This window comes from Triturus cristatus, chromosome 3_2 (genome assembly GCF_964204655.1).
Source record: "Triturus cristatus chromosome 3_2, aTriCri1.1, whole genome shotgun sequence".
Classification (NCBI taxonomy): Eukaryota; Metazoa; Chordata; class Amphibia; order Caudata; family Salamandridae; genus Triturus; species Triturus cristatus.
In genome coordinates, this window is record NC_140584.1 from 308,575,116 (window position 1) to 308,589,696 (window position 14,581).

Below are 14,581 nucleotides of genomic sequence, written 5' to 3' on the forward strand. Positions count from 1 at the left end.
TCAAATGATACATCTAAGACACCAAGACCAAATCTACACCCAGTAGAGGAAAACAAAATTCTACTCTGAGAACAGGCATTCCACTAATACCCAATGTGATACCTGAAGTAGGAAACATGCGTGTCATGAAAGCAAAGTGAAGGTTTTTGTCCAAAGTCACACCATCTTTACTTGCCCCATCATGGGTAGACTATGCAGAATATATCAAGATTAGAATATCTCTTGACCAATCCCGAATCAACATGCACTTGCATTCCCTGTCTCTCCAAAAATCCGTTTCCACTCCAGAGACAACTAGAGTAACCAGGTTGCCATCAGCCTTGCAAGCAAGGAAAATGACATGGCCAACAGCGTTTCTTTTCTTATTTAGCCATGCTGCACAGCATCAGAATACTGTACAGCATGGCAAAACATATTGACAAAGCCAATAGGTCTTGAAGCCAAGATCTATTGCCTTTGCCAATTCTTTTTTTCATAAGACAGGCCAATAGCGGAGGCATATAACTGGTACATCTTGGGCATAAACAGTGCAAGCTTTTCTCCTCCATACAACTACAGATAAGCTGGCTCTGCTGCCCTATTCCATCACAGGACACACACACACATCAGGCAGCAACAGTGCAAGCTTTGCTTTCTCACAGAATAGGTACATAATGGTAGTTCTGATAACATTCACTTAGCATCCTGAAAGTCCTGGTGCTATCTCTCAGAGACCTGCTATTTGCTTTAATTCTTTGATTTTACACATAGTAAGAAGTACTAGAAGGTCTTAGTTATCTGTGGCAGCCCAGCCACAGCATCTATGCTCTAAGAGGTATCTGGATGATCCAGCGGTGAACCAGCAACAGATACTCCAATACCATATACTCACCTGGGCCCATAAACACTCATACACACACACACACACAGGCCAGTAAAACCGCTGGAGTTAAAGTTTGTGTTGTTTCTTACTTCAAGATTAGTTACCTATCCTTCCTAACTAATCTTTCACTGATCAAAAAGTTCTTTCTCTGGTCAATGAACCATTAGTTGAACTAGTTGATGGTGAAATGACATATATTATTTCTCTTTGCAATGAAATGACCACAGACTCAGGAACAATTTTAAAGGCTTTATCTAAATTAATTTCATGTGAACCACTTTCAGAGCACAGTACAGTCTCCGTCACTCATAGGAAGGAAGATTCAATTAATCAATCAATCAAACAAATATATCATACTCTGCAATGACATTGCTCAGAAAGGAGAGGATAGAGAGAAAAGCACATCTGCACATTCACGAAAATATATTTACCTAGGGTGGTGTGAACACCAACCCCCTGGCCAAGTAGCTGGGAAGGGTCCCCCCGGGAAAGATCAGGCAGCAATGGCTTCAGGACAGGAATCAGGACAGGATAGATGACCTCTCTAACACCGACGCTTGCGTAGCACCCCTCTCTGACCCTCTCTTCCTCCTCGAGATTCTTCTGCGATCTTCTTCTAAATTAATTATAAGATAGATGGTTCTGCATTCGATTCTTCATCCCTCCGACAGCATCCCGAGCTCTGCAACATTCAGCAAAAATCACCGTCTCCATCTGAGACGGTGATTTTTCACACACGTAATAAACTCCAGGAAATACTGGATCTGTTCCACCTTTTAGTCCCCATCCCCCAATAACTAAGAAATTATGTTCACATTCACTGGAACCAATAAATGCATTGTTATATTCCAGGGGTCTCCAACCAGTCGATCGCGAGCTACTGGTAGCTCGCTGACACCCTGTCAGTAGCTCGCGACCTAACTTTCAATTTAGTATCCTATCATCGTTGTTATGTTTATATTTTAGGCTTTTTCAGCCCTCTTAATTGTGTCCGTCATACAAACCTGCTGCTCCTGCTGGCTAATGGAGCTTATCTGGGGTGGGGTTAAGTGGCTGACGCAGGCCCAGCATGAGCAGTGTCAGCCTGCCCACGAGAACCACGAGGCCGCCTGCCTTATGCTGCCTGCATCGTGCTTTGACCCTGCCTGAGGTGGGAACGTGAGCCTTGCAGGCACAATTTTCTCTGCATACAGGAGCTGCAGCACTTCCCACATTAGGAACAAGTAGACCTGCATCAGGTTTGTGGACAAGATAACTTTTTTCATTCAAATGCGTGTGCAATGCTTTGTTTGTATTTTGGGCTTTTTCAGCACTCTTATTTATGTCCGCCCTCATAGAAACCTGCTGTGCCTGCTGGCTAATGGAGCCTATCTGGGGGAGGGTGAAGTGGCTGACGTACGCGCAGCATGGGCAGTGTCAGCCTGCCCACGATAACCACGAGGCCTGCTTTATGCTGCCTCCGTCGTGCTTTGACCCTGCCTGACTTGAAGGCAGGAACGGGAGCCTTGCAGGCACAATTGTCTTCATACAGCAGCCCAGGAGCTGCAGCACTTCCCACATTAGGAACACCCGGACCTACATCAGGTTTGTGGTCAAGAGAAACTTTTTTTTCCCAAATGCGTGTGTGCATTGCTTTTTTCTGGCATCTGAAACACGAGCCGTTTCCAATGCTCAGGAATGTTGTATGCCTAAAAGAACGCTTGAGGTGGGATTATATGATACAATTTTTCTGGGTAGAATAGATGCGCATTGAATTTAATCAATAACAACTTTAGTTTCAAATCACTAAATATCGTTTGTCAACTTCTAAATGTGTTTGGAGACAAATCTTTCAATACCTGCAATTGCATCTGCTACTACAATCTGTCATAGATGGAGCAGTCTGTGCTCGACATCCTTCCAAACGTGGCGATGACTAAGATTACATCATTATGTCGAGTAATTGAGAAGTTTCTCTTTTGATAGCCATGACTGCTCATGTGTGGAGTAGTCCCTCGATAATGGCTATGCTTTGTCTGGTTTAAAAATGCGATTTGTATTGTAATGCAGATGTGGGTGTATAATGCAATGAAAAGCTTACAATTGATATAGTATTATTTTTTTTAAATCCATTTGAAACACTATTTTAATTTCATTATTAATGAATTCCGGATCCCACGTGATCACCCTTTCATTCAGAACACCAACTATCCCATCTACGCCAAGCTGATTTGTATCGTTTATGCATAGCATGTGCTGAGTTTCGCTTTCTGTGCCCCTGGCCTCATTCTGCATTGTGCCCCTTTTTTTGTTCTGTATCCACTGCCTGCACTAACTCTTGCCTTCTGTACCCCCGCCCGTTGAGTTCAGTTCCGCTCACACCCTTTTTTCCTTCTGTACCGCTGCCCCCGCCGCTCCTTTCCCGCCGCTGCGTCCCTGCGGCCCCGCCCCCTTGAATCCCATTGGCCGCCCGCTCCCGCCTCCCAGCTGCTCCTCCCTCCCTCTCCCACTCATATGGAGGCCGTGCAGCGGTAGAGAGAGCGACCTTTGACCCTGCCATCAGGTAGGTCGCCCCCCTCACCGCCACGCGACCCCTGTGTGTCAGGCTTCCAGCCGTCTGACGCTCGCATCTGCCGCTTGCTCTGCTTGCTGTTTGCCACCCCTCCGCCTGTGCTGAGTTTCGCTTTCTGTGCCCCTGGCCTCATTCTGCATTGTGCCCCTTTTTTTGTTCTGTATCCACTGCCTGCACTAACTTTTGCCTTCTGTACCCCCGCCCGTTGAGTTCAGTTCCGCTCACAACCTTTTTTCCTTCTGTACCGCTGCCCCCGCCGCTCCTTTTCCGCCGCTGCGTCCCTGCGGCCCCGCCCCCTTGAATCCCATTGGCCGCCCCGCTCCCGCCTCCCAGCTGCTCCTCCCTCCCTCTTCCACTCATATGGAGGCCGCGCAGCGGGCGCGCAGCAGGAGCGCCGAAGGCGCGCCTAAGGCAAGCCCGTCTGCGCTCGTCCGCGCCTGGACAGCGCCCAGCGCCAGGACCCCTGGCCCCCGGGAACGCCAGCCAACACGACGGACTTATGACCCCACCACCCTCAACGCACTCAACACCGGCCGGTACCCCGCCTGCTACCGAGCCACCCCGAGACGCACCCACGGGCCCTTCACCTGCCAAGACTGCAAATTCACCTGCCTCCGGACCTGCACCACTCACGCCAAGTCAGACACCAGCAACAACCACCTCAAGTGCATCCTGCTCAACACCCGCTCCGTCCACAGGCACGCCGTCGAACTCTGGAACCTGCTTGACGCAACAGCACCAGACGTCGCCTTCCTCACTGAAAGCTGGATGAACGCCTCCTCAGCGCCAGACATCGCCATAGCCATCCCGGACGGATACAAGATCACCCGGAGGGACCGCGTCAACCAGACGGGAGGAGGCATCGCCATCGCACACAAGAACACCATCCGCATCACGACCAACTCCGACGAAACCTTCACTGCCGCCGAACACCTCCACTTCCAGATACACACCGACCCCAAGACCACCCTCAGAGGCACCCTCATCTACAGACCCCCTGGACCACGCACACAATTCAGCGAAGACTTCGCAGACTTCATCAGCCCGCACGCCCTTCCCTCCGTTGACTACATCCTCCTAGGGGACCTCAACTTCCACCTGGAAAACAACAATGACAGAAACACCACCACCCTTCTGGACAACCTCGCCAACCTCGGACTCAAGCAACTGGTGAACACCCCCAACCACTACGCCGGCCACACGCTTGACCCCGTCTTCTCATCCAGCAAGCACATATCGTTCAGCCACTCCACCGGACTCCACTGGACTGACCACAGCTGCGTCCACTTCAGCTTCAGAAGAACCACGAACCACCACCACCCGCAACAGGTTCCTCGCGGGAGCTGGAGCAAGATCACCGCCGAGCAGCTCACCACCTCCCTCAGCCAGAACCCTCCCACCAGCACAACGGACCCCAACGAAGCCACCAGCAACCTCACCAAGTGGCTGACCGCCTGCGCCGATGACCTTGCACCACTAAAGAACCCTCCCAGAAGACCCGGCAGCAAGAAAACCCCCTGGTTCACCGACGAACTCAAGGACTCCAAGAAGAACTGCCGCACCCTCGAGAAAGCCTGGCGGCTCGACCAGACCACAGACAGCAGGACCGCCCTCAAGCGCGCCACCCGCAAACACCATCAGCTGATCCGCGCCACCAAGAAAACAGCACTCAAAGAACGACTGGACAACAACGCCCACGACAGCAAGGAACTCTTCAGCATCATCAAAGAGTTCTCCAACCCCAGCGCTGGAAACAACGACATCACTCCCTCGCAAGGCCTCTGCAGCTCACTCACCTCGTTCTTCCACCGCAAGATCGCCGACATACACAACAGCTTCAACGCACAGACCACGCACCCTACCACCGAACCAACGCCCGCCACTACCACCCTCGGCAACTGGACCCCGATCAGCACCGAAGACACCACCCTCACGACGAACACCATCCACTCTGGATCCCCCACCGACCCCTGCCCCCACCACGTTTTCAACAAGGCCGACGCCATCATCGCACCCCACCTCCGGGACATCATCAAAACCTCCTTCCACACCGCCACCTTCCCGGAGAGCTGGAAGCACGCCGAGCTTAGCGCCCTCCTGAAGAAACCAACAGCGGACCCCACTGACCTCAAGAACTACCGTCCCATCTCGCTCCTTTCTTTTCCTGCCAAAGTCATCGAGAAGACCGTCAACAGACAGCTCGCCGCCTTCCTCGAGACGAACGGATCCCTCGACCCCTCGCAATCCGGGTTCCGGGCCAACCACAGCACCGAGACCGCCCTGATCGCAGCAACTGACGACATCAGATCCCTGATCGACAACGGGGAAACAGCGGCTCTCATCCTCCTGGACCTCTCTGCTGCGTTCGACACTGTCTGCCACCGCACCCTAGTGCAGCGCCCCAGCAACATCGGAATCCAAGAGAAGGCACTGGAGTGGATCATCTCGTTCCTCGCCGGAAGAACCCAGAGAGTCCGCCTCCCCCCGTTCAGATCCGAGGCCACCGAACTCGTCTGCGGCGTACCACAAGGATCAGCCCAACCCTCTTCAATGTCTACATGAGCCCCCTCGCAGCCATCGCACGCCAACACAACCTCAACATCATCTCCTACGCCGACGACACCCAACTGATCCTCTCCCTCACCAACGACCCCGCTACCGTCAGAGCCAGCCTACACGAAGGGATGAAAGACGTCGCCGAGTGGATGAAGAACAGCCGCCTGAAACTGAACTCAGACAAGACGGAAGTCCTCATCCTGGGATCATCCCCGTCCGCCTGGGACGATTCCTGGTGGCCCCCTGCCCTGGGCACCACTCCCAAACCAACGGACCACGCGCGCAACCTGGGCTTCATCCTGGACTCCTCCCTCTCGATGACCAGACAAGTCAACGCCGTCTCCTCATCATGCTTCAACACCCTGCGCATGCTCCGCAAGATCTTCAGATGGATCTCCAAAGAAACCAGGAAGACCGTTACCCAGGCACTCGTCACCAGCCGACTGGACTATGGGAACACCCTCTACGCCGGAACCACAGCCAAACTTCAAAAAAGACTCCAACGCATCCAGAACGCCTCCGCACGACTCATCCTGGACATCCCCCGACAAAACCACATCACCGGACACCTGAGAGACCTGCACTGGCTCCCCGTCAGCAAGAGAATCACGTTCAGACTCCTCACCCACGCACACAAGGCTCTCCACGACCTGGGCCCCAAGTACCTCAACGACCGCATGACCTTCTACATGCCCACCCGCCAACTACGATCGACCAGCCACGCCCTCGCCACCGTACCACGCATCCGCAGAGCCACCGCCGGAGAAAGATCCTTCTCCTACCTGGCAGCCAAGACTTGGAACTCCCTCCCCATCCACCTTCGGCTAACCCAAGACCATCTCTACTTCAGGAAGCAGCTCAAGACCTGGCTGTTCGAGCAGTAACGTACCCCTCCCCCCCAGCGCCTTGAGACCCTTCCGGGTGAGTAGCGCGCTTTACAAATGTCGTGATTGATTGATTGATTGATTGATAGATTGATTGATTGATTGAAGACTGTGACAGAAAAATCATTGCTTCCTGCAAAACTCCTGGCATCTTCCAACGTCTCCTGAAAGTCTCCATGCCATGATAGACAACTGTTCTTTACCACTAGTAGATGGGGTTGACCCAGAGGGTCTGCCAGTATCTCTAGGAACGAGCGTAGACATACTGGTGGAGCACAAGACAAGGCTACAGCCACTGGGAACCAAGCTTGTGCTTTCCAGCATAGGGAAATCAATATCCCCTCCGCTGACTGCCTGCGGATTTGTGCCAATACTCTCTGAATCATGGCAAACATGGGAAAGGCATAAAGCGTACCCGTCGTCCACGGTTGAAGAAATGCGTCCGAGTTGATCGCCAGAGGATCCAGGCACCAACTATAGAATTGAGGGAGTTGCGTGTTTAGTCTGGATGCAAGCAGGTCTATCGAACATGGACACCACTTGCTGTTCAGGTCTCTGAATACTCTGGAATGTAACCTCCAATCGCTGGAATCCCGAAGGAACTGAGAGTTCCAGTCCGCCACCACATTGGAGCTGCCCAGAATGTACTCCGCCTTCATTGAAATGCGGTGTAGAAGGCAATAATGCCAAAAATCTTTGGCTATCTCCACCAATAGGCGAGATCTCGTGCCACCCAGACGATTGATATATCTCACTGCCGATACATTGTCCATCTGCAGTAGGATACAGCAACTCGCCTTCTGTGGGAAAAGTGTTTGAATCGCAAATGAACCTGCTAGTAACTCCAGGCAATTTATAAGCAGTTTCAGTTCCTCTGGGGACCATCTGCCCGCCGTTTCCACTGACCCGCACCGGGCTCCCCAGCCGCATCTGTTGGCATCAGATTCGATTACTACCTCTGGTATTGATGCAAAAATGGCCTTGCCATTCCATGCGTCCATATGTTCAAACCATCAGGCAATCTCTGTCCTGGCCTCAGTGGATAACAGAATCTGTTCCGCATAACTCAGACCCTTGCTTAAATGCATGATTTTTAATCTCTGAAGTGCCTGATAATGTAGGGGCCCTGGAAATATCGCTTGAAGTGACGAGGCTAAAAACCTACCAAATGTGTCAACGTCCTCAAGGATACAGGCAAACGCTCTCCTCAACTCCTTCTTGATTGCTATTCTCTTTCTTAGTGGTAATAGCAACTGCGCTACAATCGAGTTCACTTGAAGGCCTAGAAATTCCATCGATTGTGCCAGTGTTAAAATAGATATGTCTGCATTGATGACGAACCCTAACTCTTGCAGGAGTCGGATCGTCCAAGCTAGATAAAGAAGAACTGTATCCACGGTCTGTGCCATAATAAGTATGTCGTCTAGGTAGATTATGAGTCTCACCCCTCTTTCTCTCAGACACTGAACCACTGGTTTTAGTAATTTGGTGAAGCACCAAGGGGCGGACGAGAGTCCGAATGGCATGGCTGAGAATTTGAACCATCGGTTTCTCCATCTGAACTGTAGGAACCTCCAGTGAGGAGGAAAAATGGGTACCACCAGATAAGCATCCTTTAAGTCCAGGCGCACCATCCAATCATTCTCCAAGAGAAGATCCCTTAGTAAGAGTATGCCCTCCATTTTGAAGTGGCAATACACCACCCAGGAATTGAATTCCCAGAGATTTAACACTAGTCTGAAACCCTGATCCTTCTTTGGGAAAAGAAAAATTGTACTTATGAAGCCATGGGGATGTGGAAGCGTTTCCACAATTGCCCCTTTTGCCACTAGTGAGGCCAATTCATTGTCTATGAAAGGCATTTCAACATGGGAAAAATGTAGAGGTGGAGTGTGTGCTTGCTGAGGGGAGGCGTAAAATTCTATCTGAAAACCTTGTACCGTCTGAAGTACCCATGGATCGTGTATCAGATTCTCCCACCTGCGTTGGAACAAAGGAGACACCTCTTACTCATGGTGGGAGGTTGGATTGCTGAGTTGTTCTGTCCCTTGTAACCTCCTCTGTTCTGTCTGCCTCTGCCACCATGGTCCCGGGTGGTAGAATAGGAGCGATGGGCTCTGCCTTGGCCACGTTGGTCAAAACCTCTAGAGGTCTGATTGAAACCTCGGCTGTTTGCTCAACCCCTGAAGCGTCCGGCCCTGTTAAAAAGGCCAGTGTGGAAGACTTTCTTGATGTTAGACTGAGCCTTGTCTGAGGCCAAAAAGGTCGCCACGTACTTTCCCAACTCTTTATAACAAATTTGTCTCCAAATAACATGCCATTCACAAGGGTTCCGGCCTCTGACGAGGCCATGTCTGCCAATTGCGGATCAATTTGCATCAGGAACGACCTCCTCCTTTCAGTCGAGAGTGCGCAATTGGCATTGCCCAGGAAGCATAGTGCCCTCTGCGCCCATTCCAGGATCTCAGTGGGATCTAGCGTGTGTTAGAATCTTTAGCTGTCACCGCTGCGTCTAGGATCTTTGTGAGGGGACCCGAGATGTCAAGAAGTTTGTCTTGACATCCCCTCTGCGCTCTATCTAACCCTTTCTTGGGGTCCTTTGCAAACATTTTCATAAAGGTGGCCATATTCGGATTCAATTCCGGGGTATCTGCCACCTTGCCCACTAGAGAAGGTCGCGGGCATTCTGATCATAGTATAAATCGAACCCCATGTTCAAAACCTTGCCTGAGATTTTCCTGAACATAGTGTGCCACCTCCGCACATGGTACACATTCGGTGGATCTTGAATGGACGATATTCATGGGGTCAAATAATAATGCATTTTTATTAGTATGTTTGTCTTCCACATTATGGGACTTGCATTTGCATTTTGTTGACTTTTTGGGGCTTCCGACTCTTGATCAGACTCAGAAGTGTCCGGCGTGGCTGGAGAAGACTCCTCCGCCTCCCCTGGAGTTATGAATGAAGATTACCAGAAGGGAGGGAACCGCCATAACCATGGTCATTAAGTACATTCGCCGCCATACAGGATAGAACCAACCTCAGCTGAGGAGTGGCATGAGGATTCGCCAAAGGAGACATTAAAATTAAGTTTCCCAGGGTTTAGTGAAAGGTTGCAAGGCTTTTATTAATGCCCTGTTCACAGAACCCTAGACGTGGGTATCCAGAGCTTCCACCAATTGCTCCTCCATTTGGTGCTCAGATGGCACTTCTTCATACTCTGCATATTCATCAAACTCTACCCACTGATTAGCCTCCCTGGCGTAGTACGCCATCGTGCTATTGGAGGTGTGGAGGTGATTCGGGGGGGGGGGGGGTGAGAAACCCAGGGTTGTCACTGACTCCAAACTGGATAATGACTATTCATATTAATGGGTAACAATGATGCCCTGACTAAACTGTTCCTAGTTTTAGAAAAACGGGCACTTGACCTGCCACTTACTTGAAACTTGCCAAAAGTCACCAAATTTGCCAAAATCAGTTCAAATTCCAGTGGAGGAAGCCACCCCTCAAACTCCCCTAAAGGCAGTGCTCTGAAACGTTTATTTGCCCCTTTGGGCGTTCAATTGGACCGAGGACTTGTGTAGGGAGATTCGCGTATATGCGGGTAGCCTATCGGCACTGAAAATATGATCCGGCTGCCCGCGACTGTTGTTGTTTGGTAGAAATTTCAACAAGGGACAGTGGATGGAGGCTACAGCGCTGGTGTGGGGAAGAGATATGAGAGAAAAGGTGGCAGAGGATATGTACACATCATTGTAGGTGTATTTGTGATCTAGTGCAAGAACTAAGAAGGGGGAAGGAGAAGGGAGGGAATGGGGAGGAGAATCAGTGTCATGTGATTCGGTAAGAAGGGTGTTATATTATGCATAGTGTCGATGGTTAAAAAAAAGTTTGTGGCCATGAGGGAATGACATTGGAGGATTTCTTATTATGGTGATAAATTGCGATGAAAGAGATCTAGTGTCTCCCAAATTACTAGATTGAGTTATGTGTGTGCTTCTTAGGTAGGTGAACCAGGCCCACCAGGTGTGTTATGATACATTATTATTAGATTTTCAATCGATCAGTATTACTTTGATAGTGATGGTGAGCAAAAGGTTAAGGAGGGAAAGATCTGTGTTAGAGAGATCGACTGGGGGATGTGGGGGGTCTGCAAAGTGTGGACCTAGTAGAATAAGTTGGAACAATAGTGAGATGGGTGTTAGGAATATTTTTTGTAGTAGGAGGAAGATATCTCGCCAAAATATGTGCGCAGATAGGGGCAAGAAAACAACTCTTTTCTTCATCACCGGTTGACGAGTCACATGCCCAGCATGTATTTGCGTCTTTGAGTGGGAGCCAGAATAGTTTTGCTGGGGTCCAAAACATGACGTGTGTTGTGAAGAATTTGGTCTGGATCAATGAGTCAATTTATTTTGAATTAAGTTTGATCCAATTTTCGTCCAGGCGTTCTCGCTTGGGAGAGTAAGGTCTCTAGCAGAGAGGTAGGAAGCCCATGTCTGTGCAAAGGGTGGGTGACGTGGGCTTTTAGCAGTTGTAAGCATTCTGTAGAATTTATACGCAGCATGACCATTCCAAAGTGTCACAGAGTTTCTATATTAGGGTTGAATTATGGGTGGGATCAAGCTTGGAAATTTTGGCTTTAATTTGAAGAAGTCATAGAAACCCATGTTGTAGAGGTCGTCCTTGTGCTGTAGAGAGGTGAATGGTGGCAGTTTGGAGTTATTGTAGAGGTCCAATATCATTAAGATCTCCTTGGTAGCCCATAGTGGACCAATTTTTGGGGAGTTGGGAATGTGTTGTTTCTTTTTGTAACAATACTTAGACGAGAGGTGCACTCCTTGCTTTTTCTATATATATATTTTTCCAAAAGGAAAACCCTGTGTACAAAATAATCCAGTGGTGCTACACCGCTGCGCGTGCTGTCGACATAGATACATTAACATACATTCTATAACAAGCCCATCGACTCGAATGCAGTGTTCACTGTTCACTTCAAAACAATTTAACAATTTATAAATCACCTTATAGACAATACTTCATTCTATCTCATTTATTTGTTTTCAACTTTAATTTTTTGTATTGCACATTGTTTTCAATGCCTCATACATGTGCTAAACACAATATTCTAGAACATGAGTTCCCTTGATACTTCTTTAACATCAACGTACTACTAAGACATTCTTTGAAATACATAAGATGCACATCCTGATTCTTTTCATGCGAGATGCATTTCGGGACAATTAAGTCCCTTCCTCAGGGGCATAGCTGAAAACCCAAACAAAACATCATTATTTCAGAGTCCAGGAGCAGATCAGTGCGTGGGTCGCATGTGTAGATCAGCGGGCGGGAATAGCAGTGCTACGGTGGAAAAGAAGGATCACCGGGTGGAAATAGCACATGGGTCCATTGATGTCGCTGAAAAGGCAAGGTCTGTAATGCTTGCTGAATACTCAGTCGGATAGGGTATGCCGTATGCGGATGGCTCACACACTCCCGTCTGGTCGCTGATCGAGTAGCCGATTGTAGTGTCCTGCGAGACACGTTCTAGTGTCTCAACAGGAAGCTGTAATCCCAGCCACTCCCTCGAGGGCTGGACACACTGCACCCCACACCCATCCATCACGGGTGTCACGAGTGACGTGGCCCCGTCAATAAAAGAGCCCGAGTGCACGTGCTCGTGGCCAGTTCCTATACTATATATGCCAGTGTCTGTGTCCATCTTCTTCTCACCATGTGGGCCTGAGGCCCAACACCACACTGGCGACGAGGGTGGGATGCTGACCCCGCAAACCTGCTGATCTGCCCTTCATAATTTCCTGTGGGGGAGGGAGAGGCCCAGCACCCCGGCACGCTCGGTCACGCCGCTCCTGACAGAAGTGAAGTGTTTGCCTATCGGGTCGCCCACTCACGCCTCCTTGCCCCGAGAGGATCAGTGCTGTCTGCGTAGAGGCTCGCACATCGCCCCATCATCAACACGACAGCCATAGCCGCCCTACAGAGGTCGAAGAACATCAAGTAACAGCACCGGCAACCCGGAGGAGGTCCCAGGCGACACCCGCAGACACACACACGTGGCCGCCTACACAACCCTGGTGCCGACCAGCCCGACAACAAGAGGTCAGTGGCCACCCCTGGGGGCCCCAAAGCGCCCACAGGCTGTCCCGCACTCCGTGCCTGCACCTCGTGTGAAGTGGGAAAGAACTGCTCCCAACATTTGCCAAGTCGCCAGGGAACGCCGCAAATTCCTCCAAACTGCTCGAACTGTGCCCGCAGCTACACCCATGTGGCTGCCCCCGCAGTAGCACAATCCCGTGACCCCACATGCTACGGGAGAGAGACACTCGAGGTCCCGCCCTCTCACCACGCAGCCTGAAGCACCGGGCAGTCCCTACTCAGTGACGGCTGCCGAGAGAAGTGGCGCCACAAGAGGACGAGGCGTCAACGCTGCGGGAGGCCCCGCACCGGTCACAGGTGGTGCACCTCAATGCCCGCGAAGGAGGAAGCCGCTTCAGCCAGCGCAACCCAGCACGTACCGCCCGCAGCGCAGTAGCGGGCTATCAGCAATGCAGGGTGTGACACCAACAGACGACCGCCTCCACCCTGCCATATCTCCCGTTCTATCAGTATCTCTTCAGCAAGTTGCCCACACATGCCTGAAACAGGAAGGATAGAAGAGGGAACACCTACCCGACACCAGCGGCTCAGCACGCAACGAGAGAAAGGTTGCAACGCCCATAGTGAGAGCGCCTGCACCGGCGGGAGTCTCCAGTCCGAGGATATGCTTGCAGCTTCTAGAAAAGACTGCCGGGCCGAGCACTGAAGCACTGCACTGCCACCTAGCGGCCACAGGTGGTACTGCACACACACTAACCGAGCAGCAAGGAAGAAACAGCCTGCAGTACAAATCAGCAGAACGTGAAACTCATCGTGGCAGAAAGGCCCAAACCAGTGCACCCACAGAACTGTTGAAACCAGTGGACCCCAGGCCTACGAACAAGGCTGAGCGGTGAGGAATTCTTCAGACACCCACACAAGTAGCGGATGCAGATCACCTCACCCTAACTCCAAGTGACTCACTCAGTATTCCTAGCTCCCACACCGTGGCCACAGGTAGACACAACCCTGGGGAAGAGGAATGCTGGCGTCCAAGTGGCAGTACGAATCACTGCAGGGAAGAGCCAGACAGGAGAGAACATCCTGTGAAGACAGGGTCCCACCAACACGGCGCACGGCCACACACACACACCTGCATTATCGCGCCAGCCTGACTTTGCAGTGGCCGCAAGCTGACACCGCACCTGGACAGATATCACAGGGCTTCTAAGAGGGTTGCACGAAACAGTACCTCACCACAGCATACACAACGCTGGCAGCAAGAGGAAACCCACCAAGGATTGGAGAAACCACCCCCCCTGCATAGCTTGCAAAACCACAGCGGCATGGAAGAGGTAGTCAGCGGCAGTGCGAATGCCTCCCTGCCCAAACAAAAACCCCAAGAAGTCCAAGACACAGACTGTCCGCCCGAGCCAGACCACAACACCCACTACAGCAGCAGCACTACGGTGGACCCAACACTGCTGTGACACGCACAAGTAGCAGAACTAGCATAGCTCCGACGGATGATGGGTGCACCACATGGCCCACTAGGCCACCAAGACTTTCAAAGCGAAGAGACGGGTGCACATCACCAAGGGCCCCCAAGAAGCCCGAAGCTTCTCC

General features: G+C 51.0%; 1 protein-coding gene across 2 annotated transcripts in view; it reads right to left on the reverse strand.

The window, feature by feature from the left end:
* Nucleotides 1-13,685, reverse strand: part of DHDDS (dehydrodolichyl diphosphate synthase subunit) — a 158,183-nt gene extending 144,498 nt beyond the window's left edge. The window contains exon 1 of one of the 2 annotated variants that reach the window (XM_085647736.1): nucleotides 13,550-13,685. The gene's annotated coding sequence lies outside the window, so the exon portion shown is untranslated. The remainder of the gene's footprint in view (nucleotides 1-13,549) is intronic. The other variant, XM_085647738.1, reaches the window with a different exon arrangement.
* Nucleotides 13,686-14,581: the final 896 nt, after the last annotated feature.